Source organism: Vombatus ursinus, unplaced genomic scaffold (genome assembly GCF_900497805.2).
Source record: "Vombatus ursinus unplaced genomic scaffold, bare-nosed wombat genome assembly UNPS02009573.1, whole genome shotgun sequence".
In the NCBI taxonomy this organism is placed as follows: domain Eukaryota; kingdom Metazoa; phylum Chordata; class Mammalia; order Diprotodontia; family Vombatidae; genus Vombatus; species Vombatus ursinus.
This window is the reverse complement of record NW_020949351.1, coordinates 8,089,595-8,113,786: the sequence shown is the minus strand read 5'-3', so window position 1 is coordinate 8,113,786 and position 24,192 is coordinate 8,089,595. Positions and strand designations below refer to the sequence as shown.

General features: G+C 34.9%; 2 pseudogenes; both read left to right on the top strand.

Moving 5' to 3' along the window:
- LOC114035983 overlaps nucleotides 1-2,405 on the top strand; it is a 65,440-nt pseudogene extending 63,035 nt beyond the window's left edge.
- Nucleotides 2,406-6,718: 4,313 nt separating this feature from the next.
- Nucleotides 6,719-16,484, top strand: LOC114035982 (annotated as a pseudogene).
- The last annotated feature ends 7,708 nt before the right edge of the window (nucleotides 16,485-24,192 follow it).

Sequence of the window (24,192 nt, the reverse complement as noted above, 5' to 3'; positions counted from 1 at the left end):
ATGAAATAGACAATAAAACTATAAAAGCTGGGGTCTTTAATGTATTTCCTCTCAAACCCAGATGAATATAACTATGAAAGAAATAGGAAAGAAGTTAAGAAGAGGAATAAAATTTTAGATAGTTCTCTGGAGAATATTGAAGGAAAATGCAAAAGTGTGTGCACATTTCTCGGCTGTGCATGACATCTTCACAAAAATGATGATTTATTAGGTCAGAAAATCCTCACAAATAATTACAGAAAACCAGAAATATTAAATGAAATTTTCTGAGCATAATATAAAATTATATTCAGTTAAGTGCTTTTGAAACATAGACTGAAATTTAATTGGAAAGTAAATATTTTAATCCTAAAGAATAGATGTATGAAATAATAAATCACAGAAACAGTCAACAATTTAATTAAAATAATGACAATGAGATGACACACTAAAATAATTGATAGAAAAAAAGCTTTACTTAATTGATATCTTTATACACTTACATCAATAAGAGAGAAAGAACACATGAATAAATTGAGGATGAAGCTAAAAACCAATAGAAAACAAATAAATCCTTAAAATCAAAAGAGAGATTAAAAATTAATAATAACAAAGTAGTAATCAAAATATGAGGTTTTTTTAAAATAAACTATGAAATATAAATGCCACTGGCTAATCTGATAAAGAAAAGAGAAGAAAACACAATTACTAGCATCAAAAATGAAAAAGAATAGACAGCCAATGAAGATGAAATAAAATCAATTATCATGAGCTGTTTTGCCAAACTATACACCAATAAACCTCACAAGCTAAGTGAAATAGATGAATATTGGAAAAATGTAAATAGCCCAGATTAACGGAACAGGAAATAAAAACTTTAAAAGTACATTTTTATATAAAAAATTTTGAGCAATCCACAAATAATCTTGTCAAGGAAAAAAAAAGTAACCCTGAAGCAGATGTATTTGCAAGCAAATTCAACCAAACATTTAAAGAAAAATTAATTTCAACAGACATAAATCACTTGGAAAAAATGGGTAAAGAAAGAGTCAGAGGAAATTACTATTATAATACAAATATGGCCCTGATGTCTAAATCAGGGGTGTCAAAATAGGAAAGATAATTATGGACCAATTTCCTTAATTAATATTGATGAAAAATTTTAAATAATATACCAGCAAGGAAATTATACGTATATATGGTATGGGCCAGACTAGATTTATACTAGGAATGTTGGTCAAGCTTAACATTAAGAAAACTATAAGCATCAATTGTCATACTAATAACAAAAAGAACAAAAATAATATGATTAGGTCAAGAAAAGAAGAAAAAAACTTTTGATATTGCAGCCATTGTCAACAGTCCAAATCATGGTGGAGACTTCGATGTCTGGGACATAAACGGGTGAGCCCCAGCTCTGATTCCATCTTGTCTCTGCCCAGAGGGAAGCAGGATGGGAGGTGTGTGGAGAAAGACCAGTCCAGAGCAGGGGAGGGACTGAAGGAAGGCAGGCAATAGAGACCCAGCTCAGAACTTCCTCAGGAGGGGAAGTTCCCACCAAGGGAACCCCAGCAGCAATGTCAGGAGTGACCTGAGCTTTCACTAGGAGGAGCTGCACTAAAGACAGTTGTACATCTTTCTGGAGGACAAGTACAGAGTCGGGAGGAAATCCAGACTGCTCAAGCATCATCAGTAATCCACCCCCCACAAGGACAGACAATGCAGATATAATCCTGGTCAGATAGTGAAGATTCTCAGGATCCATCTGATAGCATAGGCTCTTCACAGAAAGCTTGGAGGATCTTAGCACAGTGCTGTCTTACAAAATAAATCTTGAAAGATCTTTATTCAGAAGACACAGAGATAGGAAAGGTGATTGAGAAAACCTTGGAGTGTCAACAGTTACATTTATGTCTATCTCAACTCATATCTACCATATCTACATATCTACAATACATTGCCATTGCCCCAAATGGAATATTACAACTGGCCAGTCCAAGCACTGATGGAGTACAAGCTGCAGGCATTAACAATGACAAATACAGGCAACACTTAACAAGGAACAACAATTCTTCAGTATGCACAAACATCTGATGGACAGCAGATATTTGTCCCTAGCAACCAAGTGCTCATCAAGAGATATGCAGACTTATCAGATTTGTGCCACACCAGCAAGTACTAACCTTTCACAGACAGTAGTGATGACATTCCCAGTCACATCTCAGGCAACCAAAACAGATGATCCACAGTTGAAAAGAGAAATGAGATTGATGAAAAATAGAGAAACTGTTCAAGAAAGCTGTAGAAAGAAAAAAGATTACATTAAGTGTCTGGAAAATCAAGTTGCAGTCTTAGAAAATAAAAATAAAACTTTAATAGAAGAATTAAAAATTTTAAAAGATCTCTACTCCCATTAAAGTGTCTAAAAAGAAGATAAACAAATTTTATGGACTTACCTAAAAATTAAATGGATTTTCTTTTTGTATGGAATTTTATCAACTAAAAGGTCAAAAATAAAACTTTTCAAGCCAGGAGATGCAACATAAAGTCTGAAGATTTTATTTGCAAGATGCTGATGATAATACCTCATGAAAATAAAAGGATTCAAGAAAGCTCCTGGCTAAACTGGAATTTCTATTGGAATTAACATTAATGATGATACCTGATCAACAGAAGGTGAATTTTGAACAATATGAATTTCCCAGATAGTAGTTATCAACAAAGTTTATAACTGCAACAATTCATTATTAGAAGTTTGATGTTTTTTTTCTTAACCAATATTTTATTGGTATAGATTTTCTTTACTTACTAGGTTCTAAGATATGCCCTTTTTATTATTATGTAAATATTTTTGTCTGCCAATATTTTAAACTGCAGATTTAAAAGAAAATCTAATGCTTTTAAAATGTATAAATTATGTATACTTTACTCAACTGTCAAGTCTTTAAAATGTTCTTTTAAAAATGTTTGTTTGCAAGAGGTTTAGCAAAAGAAAAAAGGTATGATCATTTTTCAAGTTTTGTCTTTCAAGATGTCCAAGCCACACGAACTGAAAATGAAACTTTCAAGGAAGTATTCTAATCATTTTATAGAAACATTTTAGTAAACTGGACAGAACAATATAAACATTTCAGAGTTTTAAAAAATAGTATTGATTTTGCTTTTTTGGGTGTGGTAACTTTCTCTAAATGGATCATAATAAATCATGTGTTGATTCCATATACAGCTGATATGCATTACATATTCTAATGTGCTTTAATAGGAACAAATGTTTCTAAACATTTGGTCGGCTTTTGCCTTTGTTTTGTCTGAAATCCTGATTGTTCCTTCTGCTTTTTTACCTCACCTAACATATATTAGACTCTACTCCCATCTTTTATTTTTACTCTTCATGTGTTAAAAGCCCCTAAGGTTATTTTAAAGGATTTTTAAAAATCAGCTCAAGATACGTAACAAAGTATTTTTCCAAGATGGTTTTTCTAACCAAAGCCTAATGTAAGGCATATTAGTTTAAAATAATGCAATTTTAAAACAATTGTTCATGTAGAAAATATTTTGTAAAATAATAAATGATACCTTTGTAATAAAAAGTTACTATTTTATATAATTAATTTTCATAAATTCTAAAGTTGTATTTTTATGCTTATTTTATCTGTTTATACAGTTTTTAATAAAAAAATAGATATTTTGTCTCAGTTTTTTTATATTTTCATGGGGAGTAAAGGTTTTCAGAATTACAAGTATTTGAATTATGTGAGGTTACATATAATTATCTGAAATCCAAAATATGCTATTAGTATGCTTTTGCAAACTACTCATTTTTGAGCTTAACTACAAAAATATTGTCAGCTCCTAATATAAAATGTATCATTGTCTTATTCCTGTAAAAATTTAAGGATATTTGAGATAAAAAGGCATATAAATACTGAAGAAAACAACATTTAAAAATTGGCCTAATGGTAAAAGATAGAAAAAAAATCAGTGAAGAAAAAAAATCCTTAAAAAGTAAAATTGACTAAAGGGAAAAGGAGGTACAAAACTTCACTGAAGAAAAGAACTTTTTAAAAAGGAAAATGAGTTGAATGGGGGGAGGGTATAAAAACTCATTGACTTAAATAATTCTTTAAACATTTGGCAACTGCAAACTAATAACTCCATGAGACATCAGGAAACAATAAAATATAGTGAAATAATTAAAAAATCAAAGGAAATGTGAAATATATCATTGGAAGACCAACTGAACTGGAAAATAGATCAAGGAGAGATAATTTAAGAATTATTAGGCTACTTGAAAGCCATGATTAAAAAATTACCCTAAACATCATATTTCAAGAAATTATCAAGAAAAACTACCCTGTTATTCTAGAACCAGAGGGTAAAGTATAAATGGAAGGAATCAACAAATCATCTCCTGAAAACAAAGCCCAAAATGAAAATTTCCAGGAACATTATAGTCAAATTTGAGAGTTCCTAGGTGAAGGAGAAAATATTGTGAAGAATTAGAAAGAAGCAATTCAAATGTGGAGCCATAGTCAGGATCATGTAAGACTGAGCAGCTTCCACAATAAGGGTGCAGAGGGTTTGAGATATGATATAGAAGAAGGCAAAGGAGCTAGGAATACAACCAAGAATAACCTAAATAGCAAAACTTGAGTACAATCCTTTTGAGGGAAAATGGACATTTCATGAAATAGCATTTCTGATGAAAAGAGCAGAGCTGGATAGAAAATTTGACATTCAAACATAAGACTCAAGAGCAGTATAAAAAGGAAAATATGAAGGAGAAATCACAAGGGACTCAATCAAGTTAAACTGTTTACATTCCTATATGGAAGATGGGAGATGTAACTACTAAGAACTTTTACATTATTAAGGCAGTTAAAAGTAATTTATATAGACATAACATCAACATGAATCAGTTTTGTTGGAATGATCTTGCACAAAAAAAATGAAGGGGTGAGAAAGAGAGATGCACTGTAAAAAGGGAGAAGGGGGAGGTAGAATGGAGAAAATTTTTGCATATAGAAGAGGCACACAAGCAAGATGTTTTATGATTGAGGGGAAAATGGGGGCATGAGGTATTGGGCAATGCTTGAACTTCACTCCCATTGGAATTGGTTAAAAAAAGGAAGAACATATATATATATATATATATATATATATATATATATATATATAATTCATATAATTCATATGTATATAGAAATCTAAGTTACTAATAGCAAAATTTAAAAGGGTTAAGAGAAAGAGGATGGGGAGATTGTAAGGGGGAAGACAGATTAAGAGAAGCAATGATTAGAAGCAAAATAGACTTCTGAGGAGGGACAAGATAAAAAGAGAGAGAAGAAGAAACAGAAGAAAATGGGATGGAGAGAAATATACAGTTAGCATTCATAACTATGAACATAAAAATGGGATGAGCTCATTCATAAGATGGAATCAGATAGCAGAATAGATTAGAATCCTGAATCCAACAATATGTCATTTACAAGAGACATATATGAAACATAAAGACACATGAAGAGTAAAAATGAAGGATTACAGTAGAGTCCATATGTTAGCTGAAGTAAAAAACTGGGGGAACAATTATGATTTCAGACAAAACAAAGGCAAAAATAGACCTAATTAAAAGAGAAAACCCTGAAAAATACATTTTGCTAAGATGTACTATAGACAATGCAATAATATAAAAAAATTATAACACATTGCTCTGACAAAGTTCTCATTTCTTAAATATATACTGAGTATAGAATTAAGTCAAATTTATAAACAAATAAAATCCATTCCCCAATTGAGAAGTGGTCAAAGTCTATGAATAGGCAGTATTTTAGCAAAAGAAACTGAAGCTATCTATAGTCATATAGTCTTTATATCTATAGTCATATGTACATATCTATCTATAGCTATATATTCTAAATCATAAATTGAATAGAGAAATTAAAATTAAAATCTCTCTGAAGTAGCACCTCACACCTATCAGAAGTGATAAATTCTGGAAGTGATGAGGGAAAATTGATACATTAATGAATTGTAGGTGGAATAAACCAGTCAAAACATTCTGGAAAACAATTAAGAACTATGTCAAAATGGCTATGCTATAAAAGTATGCATAACCTTTGATTCAGCAATACCATTACTAGTTTTGTACCACAAAAATATTTTTAAAAAAGGAAAAGGACTTATATGTACAAAGAATATTTCTAGCAGCTCCTTTTGTTCTGGAAAAGAATTGTAAATCAAGGGGATGCTCATCAATTGCGGTATGGCAAAGAAGTTGTGGCATATACTTTTGATGTAGCACTATTGTGCTTGGGTTTCAGAAAAAACCTGGGAAGACTTATATGAACTGATGCAAAGTGACTTGAGAAGATCTGGCAGCTTATTGGGCACAGCAACAGCAATGTTATAATTATAATTGACTGTGAAAGAATTGGTAACTCTGATCAATACAATGATCCAAAACAATTCCAAAGGACTCATAATGAAAAAATGCTACCCACCTCTAAAAAGAGAACTGATGGACTTCTTGGAGCCAAGAAGGTGGAGTATGCAGTAAATTCCTGTCACTCTTCCATATTCACCTTTGAATTTGAACAACCATAAAATAGCCCCAGAAGAAACCCTAGAACAGTGGAGCCAGCTAAAAGATGGGGTGGAACAGTCTTTTACCTCAGGAAACTTTGAGGGTTGGCAAGAAAGATTGGTCACACTCAGATAAAAAAGAAGCATATTCCAGCACATGAAGTGCCTCAGTAAGTCATCAGCAAGCCCCAACTTAGGAAACCAGAGGGAGATCCTGAGCCCCAGTGTGGTAGAGCAGACAAATACCAATACCCAGACCCCTATGTGCCTTAGCATAACCAGGGAACTGGCAGACTCCAGCTCAGAAAACCACCACATTCTTCAGTGTAGCCCTGAGTGGACAGGTGTTCTCCAATGTCCAGACTCCCATGTGCTTCAGCAGAGTCCAAAGAAGTCAGGCATGTTCTGGCTGCCAGACCTCCAGGTCCTTCAATGCAGCCCCAGGGAAACACAAAAAAACACCACCTGTCCTCAGCACACGCAACCACTACAACAACCCCTCAGGACCAGGTAAGCTGTCTGACCCCTACAGTCTCTAGCTGCCAGCACCTGAGGCCCAACATACAAAGTCAGTGAGTAGACTCCTGGCCCCCAGCACAAGAAGCTTAGGACAGTATCCCCTGTGATCTAGAAAAAAAGCTCAACTTTAAAAGCCAGGAAATAGGAAAATAAGATGAGCAAGAAGAAAAATCAACATTGACCATAGAAAGCTACTAGGGCAACAAGGAATATCAAAACAGAAACTCAGAAGAGGACAACATAGTCAATATACCCACATTTGAAACCTCAAAGGGGAATATGAATGGGTCTCAAGTTGAAAGCTCAAGAAGGAATTTAGAAGTCAAATAAGAGAGGTTGAAGAAAAATTTGGAAAAGAAATAAGAGGTGTCAAGTGAGCACCAACAACTTGGAAAAAAAAAAGAACAAAAATTGACAGAAGAAAACAATTCCTTAAAAGTTGAACTGACCAAATGGAAAAGGAAGTACAAAAATTCATTGAAGAGAATGCCTTAAAAATTAGAATTGGGCAAGTGGAAGCTAATGGCTCAATGGGAAATCAAGAATCAGTAAAATAAAATCAAAAGAGATTCCAAAATGAAAACTTCCAGGAATATCGTAGCCAAATTCTAGCATTTCCTGGTCAAGGAGAAAATATTGCAAGCAGCTAGAAAGAAACAATTCAAGTATGGTGGAGCAACAATCAGGATAACACAAGATTTAGCGGCTTCTACATTAAAGCATTGGGGGCTTAGAATATGATTCTTCAGAAGGCAAAGGAGTTTGGATTACAACCAAGAATAAACCACACAGGAAAATTGAGCGTGATCTTTGAGGGGAAAAGATGGACATTCAATGAAATAGGGGACTTTCATTCTGATTGGAAAAAATAAAAACAGAGCATAACAGAAATTTCAATCTAATACAAGACTCAAAAGAAACATTAAAAGGTAAACAGAAAAGAAAATAATTTTAATTAGGTCTAGTTTTGCTTTTACTTTGTCTGAAATCATGATTACTACCCTTGCTTTTTTATTTCAGCTAATGCATATTAGATTTTACTCCAGCCCATTATTTTTACACTTCATATGTGTTTTTGTTTAAAGTGTGTCTCTTGTAAATAACATATTGTTTGGTTTCTGATTTTTGATTCATTCTGTTACGTGCTTCATTTTCTAGGTGAACTCATCATAACTATGTTTTCCTTCTAATTTTTTTCTTTTCCCTGTCTTTTTTTTACCCTTTCCCTATTTAAGTCTATTTTATTAGTGTTTCTCATAATCTGCTCTCCATTTATCATCCCCCACCATTTTTTTGGTATCCCCTTTCCTTTCTATTTCACTATTAAATTTAGATTTCTACATGCAAGTGAATGAGCATATATGTTCTTCTCTCTTTGAAACAATTCCAATGACAGTGAAGTTCAAACATTGCAAATCCCCCAATATTCCCCTCCACTGTAAAAACTTTTTTCTTGTGTGCTGCTTTTATGTCAGAAATTCTACCTCTCTCCCCTTTTTTTGGAGATAATTCTAACATAATTTAGTCTCTATGTAAATTCTTTTAACTGCATTAATCATGATAAAGTTTTTAGTAGTTATATCTGCCATCTTTCATATACAAATGTAAACTATTTAACTTTATTGAGTCCCATGTGATTTCTCTTTCATATTTATCACTTTGTGTTTCTCCTGAGCATTCTGCTTGAATATAAGATTTTCTATTCAGTTCTGTTTTTTTTTTCATCAGGAAAGCTCAGAAGTCTTTTATTTCATTAAATGTCTATTTTCCCCCAAAGTAGTGTGCTCAGTTTTGCTGGTTAAGTTCTTCTCGGTTGTAATCCTAACTCCTTTGACTTCTGGTACATCACTTACCAAACACTTTGGTCCTTGAAAGTGGAAGCTGCTAAATCTTGTGTGGTCCTGACTATGACTCCAAGATATTTGATTTTTTTCTGGCTTCTCACAATATTTTCTCCTTCACCTGGGAACTCTGCAATTTGACCATAATCTTCCTGGAAGTTTTCAATTTTGGCTCTCTTTCAGGAGGTGATTGGATGATTCTTTCAATTTCTGTTTTACCCTCTTGATCTAAGATATTGGGGAAGATTTCCTTGATGATTCTTTGAAATATGAGGTCTAGTCACCCCCCCCCACATTTTTTTTTTACCAAGGCTTTCTGGTAGTCTAATAATTTTTAAGTTATCTCTTCTCAATCTATTTTCTAGGTGAATTGTTTTTCTGATGATATATTTCACATTTTCTTTCTCAAAGATCAAACCTTAAATCCAATTCACTCTTGGGTACAATTGAATCTTTAACACTCATTTGGGGGTTACTGAAACCCAATTGCACACAAGATGGTCTTAAGATTCACTTTTAAATAATAACATAAAGTCTGTGAAAAATCTGGTATTTGCCATAATGCATTGTCTGCACTTTTACCATTTTTCAGATTCAACACTTGGCACTGTCTGTAATTTATATGTTTTTTAATGTATCATCTACTCAGAGAGGATGTTATGATTTGAACTGAGGAGTCAGGAAATCTTTACATCCCCTGTCAACTCACCCCCTGCCATCAGTAATAGGCTATTGTTATGGAGGCTGTGGTATAATAACCTTTATTTTTACTAAGTGCCAGAATTGTTTTGTGGGAAGAAGAAATTTTAAATGTTTGGTTTGATCATTCAGATTGTTAATATCTAGGGTCAACTCTCACTCCACTACAAATATTTATCTTAATGTGTCCCTTTTGTGTTTTTGTATATATCATACTCCTTTGTACCTCCCCCCCAAAAGCTCATTCTCCTTTCATCTTCTAATGTTACTCTACTTTATGTTCCTTTCTTCTTTTTTCTCTTGTTTTGTTAATGAACGTCTACACATTTTAGATATTAGTGTACTGAGCATAGGTCTCCAAGACAAAAATATTTAAAGACCTGAGTAGAAAGCAGTTACACTAGAAATAGGTAACATTAACTATTTTACTAAGAATCTTATGTAAATTGATTATATCAGCCAGCAATGTGTAGTGTTAATTAAATAGGGTGTAAACAAACTTGAGTTACCTACCAGATCTTGAAGAAATAGGGAGAATTGGTATAGGGAATTGTCAGCTTTATTGTGGGAGGTAACTGATGTCTTTTCCTGCCACTCTCTTGGCTCTGCTATCCCCCTGAATGTTCTTTGTCAGTTCTTTTGCTGGATCACCATCAAAATCATGCCTGAAATGATAAGTATACTCCCAAATTATGTCCTGGATCCTCTTAACATTTCTCTATATACTGTTGATTGGGTTGTATGAGAAGTTTAAGGAGGAGTAGCAGCTCTGGTATGAAGGGTTGCTGAATCCTTTCCAGGATTGTTCAATCCACCTTTGGTGTCCACCTGTCACTCAACTCTCACCTGTGACTCTGAGAAGCTGTAACACGTGCAGTGAACACACCCCAGTAAAACTATCTCAGCAGATGGGCTAAAACAGGTTGAGGGTAACCAATAGGCCTCAAGCCCTTCAGTGAGTTAAGGGGATATCTACTCCAAACATATGAAAACTTCCCATGGTAAAATGGTAGATGAAAACAATTTGTCCCAATGGCCATGAAGGCAGCTGAAGCAGGCTCTTTGGAGCTTGATCAGACATTGAAGATGCTCAGGTCACCCACTGGATCCCAGGCCATAGCCAGTCATCCTGACTTTTGTCTTGCCAATGGACTTTGATAACTTTGGAAGAGAGAGTGAGTCTGATAATTTTGTGCAACTCTTCCTAATTTAAATCCACTTCATGTGCAAGTCAAGACATCATCCCATGACATCACTGGCCTTCTTCAAAAAATAAAGGATGAACACATCACACTCAATGAAATTAGCTTACATTGGTTTAATTTCTATTTTAATGACTTTCAGATGTCAATATCTATCTATCTATCTATCTGTCTGTCTGTCTGTCCATCTATCTATCTATTCCATTATCTATTCCACTGTAGTGGAATAAGACAGAACTTAGGTAGGGTGCCATAAAGGCAAAAAGAAATCTTGGCAGCTGGTGATCTACTTAAAGGTTCTTAGTATTGACAAGGGCTGGCAAGAACAGAAAGACAGACAGAGAGACAAAGAGACAGAGACAGAGACAGACAGAGACAGAGATTCAGAGAGAGTGTTCAGCACCAAATAAAGGAACAAATAGCAGACAGTAAGGTATGATGCAACTAAGACCAATTTTCTATTTTGAAAGTTTGCCTAGGGCTGATTTACTTGTATAATATTCTAGTCAACGTAGTTATCCTCCTCTATATTTTAATATGTTAACATCATGAAACATGACAATCTTTCTTCAGTGGATTTTATTTTTTATATGGTTTAACCATGCATGATTATACAAATTTATTATTATTTAGTGTTATAAATCACCCCCCCTCTGGTCTTTATTCATTTTTTTCTATTTATAACCTGGAAGTAGTTGAGAAAACAGTTAAATCCAGCTCCATGGAGTTAGGAAATTCTCAAGGTAATCCCATTGTTTGACTGCCTTACTCCTGCTCAAGGCTGGCTTTTGAGTTAACAGCTGGATATATCTCTTGTTTTAATTCCAGATCTGCTCTTGCTGCTCACCTCCTGCTCTCCCCAAATAATCATTTAATCAAGGCTAGCATCATAAATTAGTTCTCTTTGTCAGGGGGATGAATAAGAACAGGAAGTAGAGAGGCAACAGAACACTCCAAGGAAAAGGAGAACTGATCATCAAAACAGAAGAAATATAACAGCTAGTTATTTTGTGACTGCTGGGAACACAGAGGAGGTCCTTTTTAGATACCATAAAGGAATACCAATTAATCAACACTTTCCTCCCTGGCTCAGATCATAGAGAAGGAAGAACAACTCTAAAAGAGATAGTCATCTAAACTGGAATCAGTGCTCATTACAATAGCCATATATGCCATGATATTTCTGCAGATGACACTTCTCATAGTCTTTCTGAATGTAAGCACTGGTGAAAAAGTCAAATTGCAGTTAGTGACACCAGCCCCTATATCTCTTCCTCTAAAGATGGAAAATGTTTTAGTTCCTCTTGATCACTATATCTCTCCTGTCTTCCACCTTCTTTGTAAAACTCTATAAGAACCAATACATGTCATTTACAGACTTTTATACTTTCTCTATAAAATACCTGATGCTCTGCATTCTGGGAATTCTTGTGCCTTCAGTAAAGATTCTGTTTAGCTTCTTTCAATATTCAAGTCAAGTGGCTGCATGAAATCTTCCTTGATTCCCCAAATCACTTGTACCTATTTTGTAAATTTCCCCATATGTACACATTGTTTCATCTGATAGAATGTAAACTCCCTGATGGCAAGGACAGTTTCACTTTTGTATTTGTATCTCTAAGACACAGTATGGTGCCTTGAGTACAGTAGATGCTTAATAGATTACTGTTGATTGAATGATTCTAGCTCTTTTTCAGAGGTAGAAACTTTTGTGTTGTCTATAAAACAGCTGATTTGGAAATGACTATTATGTCAGTAACCAAACATTTCCCATTTGTTAAAATATAGTCATTGTCATTGCTAAGTTATTTTTGTGCTTGCTATGTTCAACATATTCCTACTCTCTTCTTGAAAAAATGATACTTACAATGTTTTAGTCATTAATATTCTCTGTAGCTAAAGCTTTGATCTCTCTTGATTCTCACTCCTGAGCCATGTCTTCTTTTCAAACATATTTCACCATCTTCTCCATTACACTGAAGCCAAAAAGCACTAAGACCTAATTTTACTTATTTGGAAGATCTTATAATGTTCTTCCAAGAATTTCTCTTCTTCATAATTCTCCACAGTAGATACTTGTATATAATCTATGTAGTACATCAATGCCCAAACTACAGTATCAAAGTATTCCTATTTTGCTGTTCAAAAATAGGATTAATAAAATAGGACTTAGGGCTGGTTGACAGGAATACACTGACTGCTAACTTAGCCTACCTTATGTTCTGGTTTTTGCATGACTATAAAAGTTAACACATGTAAAGTGTGTTGCAAACTTTAAATGATAGTTGTTTCTATTTTCTATTTTAATAAAAAAGGCTCTGCACTCCATCTAGAAGTCAAAATAAAAAGACATAATTTTGGTCCAGGGCACTCAATCTGATTCTTGTTCCCTGGGTGTGGTAGCTACAATAACTAGAAGGTTTGTCAGTTTATCTTTATCAGGGAAAGTTCTTAGTCACTATTCCTTAGAAGACTTAGATGAAGTGCTCTGGCTGGCCCTAAAGTAATAAGTCTAAAAGATTATGGCTGAGAACATTGCTTAAATGATAAACTCTCAAACCAGCAGAGCAAGGCACCATTGAACATTGTATAATGGCACCATCAAAGACTCATATGTCCAGCAAAGACTCCACTCCCAGTGAGAAGCAGACAAAGTCTAGCGAAACAAAGTAACTATAAATAAGTTGGCCTAGTAAGAGATGTGCAATGACATATCAGAAAGGGCTTCTGAAATGTAATTTGTATCTACCTGTATTCTCCATGTCTGGGACACTTATGCATGCATGTTTCATCTACCCATCCATATTGCATAGATTTTGGGAAGAGGGTGACCTATATTTATTAAGGTGAAATATTCTATTAAAAATCTTTAGATCTGACTTCCAACTCCAGGCCCACATGAGGATACCAGCTACTTACCAACATGAAAAAAAGGTCCGTGAAAAGAGCAGCCTTCTGGCATTAAATCAACAGGAAGAAGTAGTGGATTTATTTAAAGACTACCTACTAAATGACAGTGAAGATGAGGAGGACAATGATGGAGAGAAAAAATATTGAAAACTCCTGGAGTCTATTGTCAGCCTTGATGGAAAGAACAGGCAGAGATTGGCTGAATGGTTAGAGGCCAGTCTGCAGGTGTCAGAGTTCAGTGTCAGCACTGAAGGGACAGAAGAGAAACTGGAACTCACAGAGCTGCTAGCACCCATCAAGCCTTCCTCTTCACTGGGCACTGTGAAGAAGCTGCTGAAGAAGGTCAAAAATAAGACTATGGAGTTACCCCTTAACAAAGAGGAGAATGAATGGATCCATGGGGAAGCTACCTACAATAAAACCTCCCAAGACATGGACAAGTAGGACCCAGTAGTCTTGAAGATCCAGAGGGCAGCACAACTAGTCTTTTGTATGGAGAAGTAGTGATAGATGTCCTTACTGAGGAGGTGCTCAGGGACTGGAAGGCAAGACCTCCCCTGAAACAGGAAAGTTTTAACCTCCTTCACAAGAAAAAGCAGCCTCTGACTGACCTTTTATTGACATCAGTGGAAAAGGATCCCCTGAAAGCCATGAGACTGGAGGAGACCAAGCTCCAGAAAGTTTGGGCCCTGCATTACTACTATGAGGCCAAGGCTTGAAGAGAGAAGAAAATCAAAAGAATAAAGTTTCACAAAGTGCTAAATAAAAGAAAAAACAATGATGTTCTCAAGCAGTTTGAAGAGTTGCAGAAGATCAAGACTTTAATGGAATGATGCTGAGTGAAGTGAGCAGAACAGGAGAACATTGTACACAATAATAGCCACATTGTGCGATGACTAACTTTGATAAACTTATCCCTTTTCAGCAATGCAAGGATCTAAGACATCTTCAAAAGTCTCATGATGGAAAATGCTATCCACATACAAAGAAAGAACTATGGAGTTTTAATGCCGATAGAAGCATACTATTTGCTCTTTTTTTTCTTCTGTTGTGTTTTGTTTCCTCTTTCCTGTGGCTCCTTATATTGGCTCTAATTCTTCCTTACAACATGACTAATGTGAAAATATGTTTAATAGGAATATATATGTATAGCCTGCATTGGATTGCATGTTGTCTTGGGGAGGGAGGTGGGCAGAGAGGGGGAGAAAAATTTAAAACTCAAAAGCGTATGGAAGCGATTATTGATAAACCAAAATAAATTAATAAAAAAGAGAGTTGCAGAAGGTCAATCCCACCACGGCCTTGGAAGAACTGGAAAAAATAACAGAAAAGGCCAGTGAATGTTCCTCAAGCACCAGAATAGTGGGAAATGGGCCAAGTCAAAGATTATTATGAGCAAGTATGACCTGAAGGCCCATAAGACAATGCAGAAACAAATGACCAAGAACAGAGAACTGATCCTGAAACTTCAGGTGCCCTCTGACAGTGAGCATGGTGAAGATGCTAAAGAAGACGGTGGGTTTATCCCTAACATTGTGAATGAAGTGCAGATGATCATTGACAGACAAAACCCCTGGATGCAGAAGAATTGTGATATCAACACCAAGGCCTCTCACATCCAGAAGAAGCCTGTTGCCAGTGAAGAGTCTGAGCCTGAGGAGGCAAAAAAAAAGCCGGGGGAAGAGGAGGGCACTCTGCTGCATGAAGTTTAAGAGAGGAGGTCCCTCTAGAAAGGGTCAGAGGTTGACCAGGGGTCACAGAAGCAGGACACAGAACAAAAGCACCCAGGAGGACAAAGAAGGATGAAGAGGTGTTAGCTGAACTGAGGACCCTTTCTAAGCAAATAAACCAGAAGGCCCAGAAGATGAAGCAAGGTGGAGAACAGCATGTGAGCTCAACCCTAATGAGCCAAGAGTCCAGAGAGAAGAGCAGTATGTATTAAATGAAAGGCCAGAGAGATTACAGACTATGGAGGACCTAGAGACTCTGGGCATGGAAGAAGTTAGCCAAGAACAGAAACAGCTTAGACCTGGAGAGGAAATACAGCAATAGCAGCAGCAGCATAATCAGGTTAAGCAAAGGAGTCCTCCTGAGATGGAAAAGGAGCCCATGATTGATCAGCACACCATCATCAATGTGAAGTCCTACAAGGCAAACTCCTCTTTATCAGTCCCCACCATTGTAGATGAAGAGCACTGTGACAAAGTGATTATGCAAAAGTAGATAATAAAAGAGGCCTCTGCTGGGGATGATGTCATCACCAACTTCCAGAAAGAGAAATGCAAAGCTGAGAAAGCAAGCAAGTCAAAAGATATTGACCTGAGCCTGCCAGGCTAGGGACAGTGGAGTGGTCCAGGTGTGGTGATCAGTGCCAGGAAGAGATGCTAATTGCTCATCAAAGCCCCCAAAGCTGTTCCAAAGAAAGACAAACACATGGCCAAATGTGGTCAACAGCAAGAAGCAGAATGTCCAGGCAGCAGTCCACCAGGTGAATGTGCTTCCATTCCCATTTACCCACCAGTGTCAGTTTGAAGCAACCATCAAAACTCCTGTGGGCACAACACAGAACACACAGAGGGCCTTCCAGAAGCTAACCTTTTCCCAGGTGGTGACTAGGCCTGGCCTCATCATTGAGACCATAAGGGAGAAGGATATTGAGTTCTCTCCTTCCCACTTGGGCCATCCAACCTTGAGGAGAAAAGGACAACAGAATGCCCACCATAGGAGTAGAGGGCCAAAGAAAGCCCCTTAAAGTCCTATTGATTGCCTGAGGGCCGGGAGAACTTGGTGCTGGGGAAAAGTGCCTCAGGTGGTGATAATACCTCCTTCTGGAAATAAAGCCAACCTTCCATATTAAAAAAAAAATCTTCTTACTATGCTATGTCATTTGCTTCTGACTATTTTCATGGACTAGATTAAAAGTAAACACTTTAGTGGGGATTCATTAGCTGTTGTTTTGAACCTCAGGTTGCTATTTGTGAAGATCCCACATTTGAGAGAGAGAGAGAGAGATGCCACAGGTGCTGCAGTTGAAATTATTTTCATGCTGTTTTTTTTGCTTATGATCATCAAAAGCAGCTCATGGTGAGATCACAAGTTTACTATATAATAGATGTATACTAAAATCAAAATTTCTAACTCCTATGAATATCAGTATTGGTATGATTTGATTTAAAGTCCTCAATTAATGCTAGAAAGAATTGAAAAATTTATGTGAATTAAATGCAATTTAGTAAATATATGTTGAGCATACTGTGTGCAAGGCATTCAGTTAAATTTTAAAGAAGATACAAAACCAAAAAAGCCAAAACAAAACAAAAAAAAACAACAACTAGAAAGACAGTAGAAACAGAAACAGCCTAAGCCTTCAGTGACCTTATACTCTAGTATTCTAGAAAATAACACATAAAGTAGAATCTGCTACGTGTCATTGGAGAGGTATAAATTAGATTCTTTGGAAACAAAAAGGAAAAGATTTCTTCTGCCTGGGAAAACTGAGAAAGGTTTCCTAGCAAAAGAATCACAAGAGCTGATACTTGATGGGTGGTTAGGACTGCAAAAGTTAAAATAGCTAGAGAATTCTCGGTGGCATGAGAAAGGTAAGTATAGGTATATAGATTAAGGGGGAAAATATCATTGTGGGTTTAGGGAACTGCCAGTAGTCTTATTTGGTTACAATTTAGAATGCCTGAAGGGGAATATTGAGAGATGGTAAGATAAAAGGTAGGGGGATAGGTTGTAGGAAAAGGATGTAAAATTGAATAATTTCAAAAGCTTTAGACCATGTAAAACAGATTTAAAATTCTGGATATAAAATAAGAGACATGAATGACATGCAGAGGTCATCAGATTATTTTCTAATCAATACCATCATTTACACTTTTTGTTCAAATGGTGTCCTCATAGACTTTCTAAAATTAAGAGGAAATAGAAAAGACAATGTTTCTAAATAGTAAACTGATCTAAAAATATTAGATTTGGCACAGAATATTTCTTAGAAAATTAACAACCCTCTGGAAAAGTCTCAGACCATCAGTTAAGTCATCAATCAGATCATCAGAGTTATCAATACTTAGGAAATCATCTAGGCCTCTACCATTAGTGTTTAATTAATGGACTTATATAGCACACAAGTACAAGTCCTGATTTAGAAGCTTTTTGATATTTGTTTTAATTGTAGCTGCTTCATCTTACTTGTAAAATTCATGATCATTTTAAGTGTACCTCAGTTTTACTTTTGACTATTAAAACATCAATTCCACAGAGTACTTCAATCTTACATTTTAAAAATTGATTATCCTCATCATACTGTAAAACATTAGATTTAGTATTTGTCAAACATTTATATATATGGCATAAACATTCTTTACTCCCTCCCCCTCAAGCTAAATCATATCAAATCACTTCTACAAATATATCATCCCTTTGGTAAATTATAGTATTCATGACTGAATGAGCAATAAATAATTTTAAAGTTCCCTCCTTTAGCACCACTTATTTTCCCTTCACTCCATCTCTGTTTTGGTTACAATAGCTTTCCTGAAATAAAATAGAAGAAAAATTCCTGTGAGAAATGATACCTTATAAAAACAATAATAGCTATTTTATTATTTTGGATATGAAAAACAAAGTAAGACAAGTGACCAGGTTACAAATTCAGTTCAACAAGTACATACTGAGTTCCTACAACATGTATCAGATTTTATCAGCTCTTTGAGGGCATATAGGCTATCTTATTTATCTTTTTTCCCTTCACCAAGTGCTTACCCTATAAACATTTTCTGAATTGAATCACCCATTAAGAATTTTGATTTTTCTACACTTCTCTTTCCCTCTCTCTCCTCTATCTTCTATTCTTCTATTTCCCCTTTTTCTTTACCTCTCAAATATACATTTTCCTTCTTTCTCAACCTTACTCCTGTATATGATTCACTTTCTTTTTCTCTTTTACATAATTTGTTACTTTCTATATTTTTCCTTTCTTCAAGGGTTTAATTCTCTTTTGTTCTGTAGAATGTTTCCATTATTTTGAAAAAAAATTGATGGAGAAATAATTGCTTCTACTAAAGTTTCTCTCCATCATTTAATAATTAATTCTCTTTTATAGGGACTTTCTTAGAGATACTATCAAAATGCTACCAACTGGTATCTGACACTCAAAATATTCATATAGTTGTCATGTTTTTTGAAGAAGAAAATTTCCTGGGCCAGCACATTATATGTACTTACATGAATATTAAAATCATGTTCTTACCTATTAAAAAGTTTTTTTTTCTTATATAGATTTAAGTATACATTTGGAGTTTATAGTGGGTCTCCTTAAATATCTGACTAACTCTATTCATAATTAATGATTAGAAGTATCTGAGCTACATTAGACTATTTGTGTCACCCTTGCCACATGGGACATAATTTCACCTGAGTTAAGCATTTCTGTTTTCAGTGACCAAATAATCATTCTCCAGAGAAGGATAATATTCCTATGCTTATTTCTGATGTCTTTATATCACACACAATTCAATCAGGTATCTATCAGTATCCAATTTTATAGCCAATGAAGTATTAGCAAAATTATAGTCAATGATAATTAAGGTCATGAAGCACTGGAGAAATTATATGGTTAAGAAGTTCTAAGTTTTTAAGCCACTTTTTTCAATGCTGAATCATGTTCCCTCCCTTCTGTTCTATACATGTTATCTTTAAATTCCATGAGGAAATGAGCCATGCTTCATCCTCCACACCTTAATCAATATTTATTGTTGTTTTTATACATATAGTTTTGTTTTTATGATTCTTGTCCCTTCCTGTTACAGTTAATAAGCCTAGAATGTTGCTCAGCAGTCACACCCTACCTAACAAAATTAATTGTTTATGGAGAAAAAAAAATAAGATAACAGTTAGCTTTATAAGCACAGATTTTTTTTTAATAGAAAGATACATTCCTGAATGGTGAAAATTTATACTATAAACATTCCAAATATATACAGAGACCTAAGCCTTTAAATATTTTAATGGTAATAACAACTGTCTGTTTTCTCCCAAGTTCCTCACTAAAACTTCTTTTTTCTCTCATTTGAGAGATCTGGTGGTCAGTGCGGATAGAAACTTCCCATATCCATGCACTCTTGAAATTTTGTTTGAAAATAGAAAGGAAGAGAGGTTGGTAGATAAATATGATCCTGGATCTTTTCATTCATATGTAATCTACTCCCCAATTCAACCCTCCTTCCTTAATCACTGGTGACTTTCCTGACTCTATTATTCATATATTCTCTTAAACTTTACCTCTGTGTTCTCTCTCCCATCTAATCTATCTGCTGTCTCTCTCCCATCTAACTTGGTTTCCACTACAGCAGAAATTGCAAGATGGAGCCAATAAGAGGAAGGTGAAGTACCTTCCCCTTGGAAATGTTATTATTTTTTAATTTTCTTTTGCTGTCTTGACCTTGTATGTGCACTCCTTTCTGAATGGGTACACTTAGCACACCCTGGGGCAAACAGAGGAAACAAGCAACATCCTGGATAGCAGATTTCATGTGATAAAGCAATTTTAAAAAGTGATATTGCATTATTAATATTACTGAGAAACTGTTGATTAGAACAAGGACAAGTATGCATGCTTTGCTTTAAAGGCCATTGATATTCCTCACAAATTATATGCAAAGTGATTGTAGTAAATCACCCCCTCCCATTGTTTTCCTTTACACAAGAAGAGCTGCATGAAAATTAATGGATCTTAACCTCAAGATGACATAACACAATGCTTTCATTTTATAGAGGAGGAAACTGAGGCCCAGGGAATCTACACAGTTGTTTTCAAAGTTACACAGGTAGTAAGTATTCTCATCCTATACTGAGCTCAATCATTAAATAATCATAAAATATAGATGTATATTTTGCAAGACTGCATAAGAAGCACTGTTTTAGATGATTTGAGTGACAAAAGAAGTTGAGAAATATGATTCTTCCCCTCAGAGAACTATAACATGATTAAAAATAGAAGAAATGCAAATTTGAAAAAAATAGAGAATGCAAGTAAGCAAAAAGAGTGTCAGATAAAGCATACAGGAGGACTTAGTAATAGAAAACAAAGTGATAATATCTGCTCACATACTTCAGCCATGCCAATTACCTCAGACACTTCGCTGTGAACCATGCTTGCCATGGAAGTCATTACCAAAGATAAAGTCATAAAAATACATCTCCTAATTGATGAGGATGGGGTCTGCTACAGTTACTTAATCTATTAGTGAAACATTTAACTAAATAGTGTACTCTTGGTTATCAAGAAGAAGGTTATGGCCAATAAAAATGCTAAAAATATTGTCCTACTGTTAACTACTGAGTGAGGGTTTGGGTGTTGGGACATGGCTCATATATTATATTAATCTCAGAGAAATGGTGGGGGGAAGCATATAAAGATACACAAAGTAGCATAACTGGAGTATACAACAAAATAACTGAGTACTAAAAGCAGATTCTTCAAGCTAAACATACTTGAAAAATCACCAGGAATATAATGTTTTAGCCAAGATAAGGTAGTACCATCCAGACAAGCATGAAACATTAAAGGAATTAGAAACTTTTGGAGGAAAAATGTTACAGCATTTTTCTTGTATTAAAGGGAATGCTAAAGATGAACTGGAATTGAGGAGAAAATAGTTGTGTGTTCTTCTGAGTACCATCCACAGACTTAAGAAAGCACTAAAAAATGATGAAAAGCTCTCTGACATAGAAGAGTCTCTAACACTGAAACAGAGGCTAAACATAGATAAACTCAAATCTCACTATTCTGACATTTCTAAATACCTTTATTTTAGTATGCTTTCATTTGGTTAAGCCCTTACATTTGAAAGTACTCTTATCACTGTGAAAATGACTGACTTTGGTTCCAACATTTTCTATTGAATTACATTGTTCTGAAATGTTTATCAATTAGATAAAGAAACCATTTTAATGAAGTTTGTCTTTGTGATGATTATTTTTCTTCTTATTCTTTAAATTTATAAAATATTTATAAAATATTTTCAAACAGTTTGTATTTTCATACTTATGATGGTAATTGCTAAAGTGGTAAAATTGGAATAGACTCAAAGAAGTTTAATTGTATAAATAAGCATTTAGAATATGTGTGTGTACATGTGTAATAAATCTGGATATGTCTGATTCAATGGAACTCCCAGTTTGGAAAATCCTTTTTTTTTTCTTTCCTGGAATCTTGATTTAATAGATACAATGTAGGAAGTTAGCTGAGGCTCTGACTTGGGCAATATTACACAATTAATAAGTGCCAGAGGGAGGTTTTCAACCCAATCCTCCCCATCTACTAACTTAGTATTCTACCATTATGCCAACATGCCTCTAGCTGTGGAAAACTATACATGGAAAATAATGAAGCTATTTCTAACTTAGAGAAGTGAATTGTTGCTCACTTTTAGTTATATCTGATAGAATATAATAATTATTTTTAAAAAGTTGGAAAAGTCAACAAGCCAGCCAATAAGCACTTATTGAACACTTATTATGTGTTAGACACTACTGTAAACAATAGTGTTGCAAAGAAAAGCAAAAACCATCCTTGAGTAGTTTACATTTCATTTGTAAAGACAACATATTAGATAGAAAGGAAAAAAGATAGATATGATAAATTATACATCTAGTCTATGACAAATATAGGTGACACAAGTATATATATGTAGATAGAAAATTGGAGGTAATCTCAGAGGAAAGGTACTAGCATTGTGGAGGATAGGGAAAGGCTTCATGTAGAAGATAATATTTGAGCTGAGTCTTGAAGGAAGCCAGGGAGGCTGGGAGGTGGAGACAAGGAGGGCTATCATTCTAGGAATAGACAATAGACAGTAGAATGCACAGTCTGTTATGGAGTGTATTGTTCAGTGAGTCCAATGTCACTGTATTTTAGAGATTTTGTAAGGGGATAAAGAAGAAAGGTAGGAAGCAGCTAGGTTATGACAAGTTTTGAAAAAAAAAAACAATGAAAGGATTCTATTTTTGATCCTGGAGGTAATAGGAAGCTACTGGAATTTATTGAAGGGGGCAGTAATTATATGGTCAGATAATTAGGATTGCACTTTAGAAAGAAAAGAACAGAAACAAAAGCTGAATTAAGTTAAATTAGTGTAATATTTAACATTATAAATTATTTCTCAAGCAAATACAAAACAAAAGAAAAAAAAAACAAGAGGATGATCACCAAAGGTAAAGGTCTTGGAGAAAGTGAGTTTAAACTATATTCTTGAAGATAGAAAGAGTTGGGAAGCATTCTAGACAGTGAAATGCTAGAAGAAAACATCAAAAAATCATTATATTGGCAGGGAACTGGAAGCCAATCAGAGATTTTTAATTTCACAACTATAGATTGACCCCATCATTATATTTAATGGAAATATAATAATATTTCTTGCATCCTCTGCTGTAGTCAGAAAAAATATTTCTTGGTAATAGGATTGACAGGAATCTTGTTGATAAGAACCAGTCATTAGCAGACAGGTACAGCCAAATTAATTCATTTCAGTATTCAGCCTGTTGTTTGAGACATAGCTTGAAGGAGACAATGGACATGGATTAATGTAGAGGAGTTTGTATCCATTCCATGCAGAGGGAATAGCATGAGTAAAGACATGAAGGTAGGGACAAATAATTTAAGGATTTGTCTGAATGGTCAGTCACATAACAAAACAGCATAGAGAAATAATAAAAGGCTTTTAATCTCACAGAAAGTAAGCAAAGATTAGAAGAGTCAGAAGAATGTTAGAGAGAGATGAAAATTTTGTGTCTGGAATTAGTTAAGCCATTGGCCACCATGCAGTTGGGGGTTACTAAAATCTAGTGGCAGTACTGCCACTGCAGAGTTGTAGCTCACATATAGCAAGTGACTTTCTTCCTATCAATTTTAGATAACTATCTAACTAATAAAATTATGACTTGGTTGTCAGCCACCTTTTGATCCCCTAAGAGAAGACTGATTTCTTCCATTACTTTACCTATTTCTGACTGAATTTTCAGGTATTTGGTCTTGGCCTGCTTTGGACTGGATATTTACAGTGCTCAATAGAGCCACATTGAGTCGTCATTCTTTGTTAGTAGAAGATCCTAATACACATTACTATCCAGTCTCAAATTCTCTCAGATTAAAGGCTGCAATTTATGTTAACTCAAATAGCTCCCCATTTTCTCAGTATAAACTTCTAGACATTGATTTTTATTGGAAGAATACTGATTTTAACCATGAACCCCCATATAATCTTGGACAATAACCTCAAGGGTCCCATTGCTGTAATTTTCCACATGACCCCATCCTAGATGTCACCTTTCCCCACTATCTTTCTCTTAGATACAAATACAGCTACTAGCTACTCCTCCATGAAGCCCTCCTGCTTCAAGTGTAGGCTGGAAAGGTGAGGTTAGACTTACTGTAAAATGGACTACCCTTCAGGAGC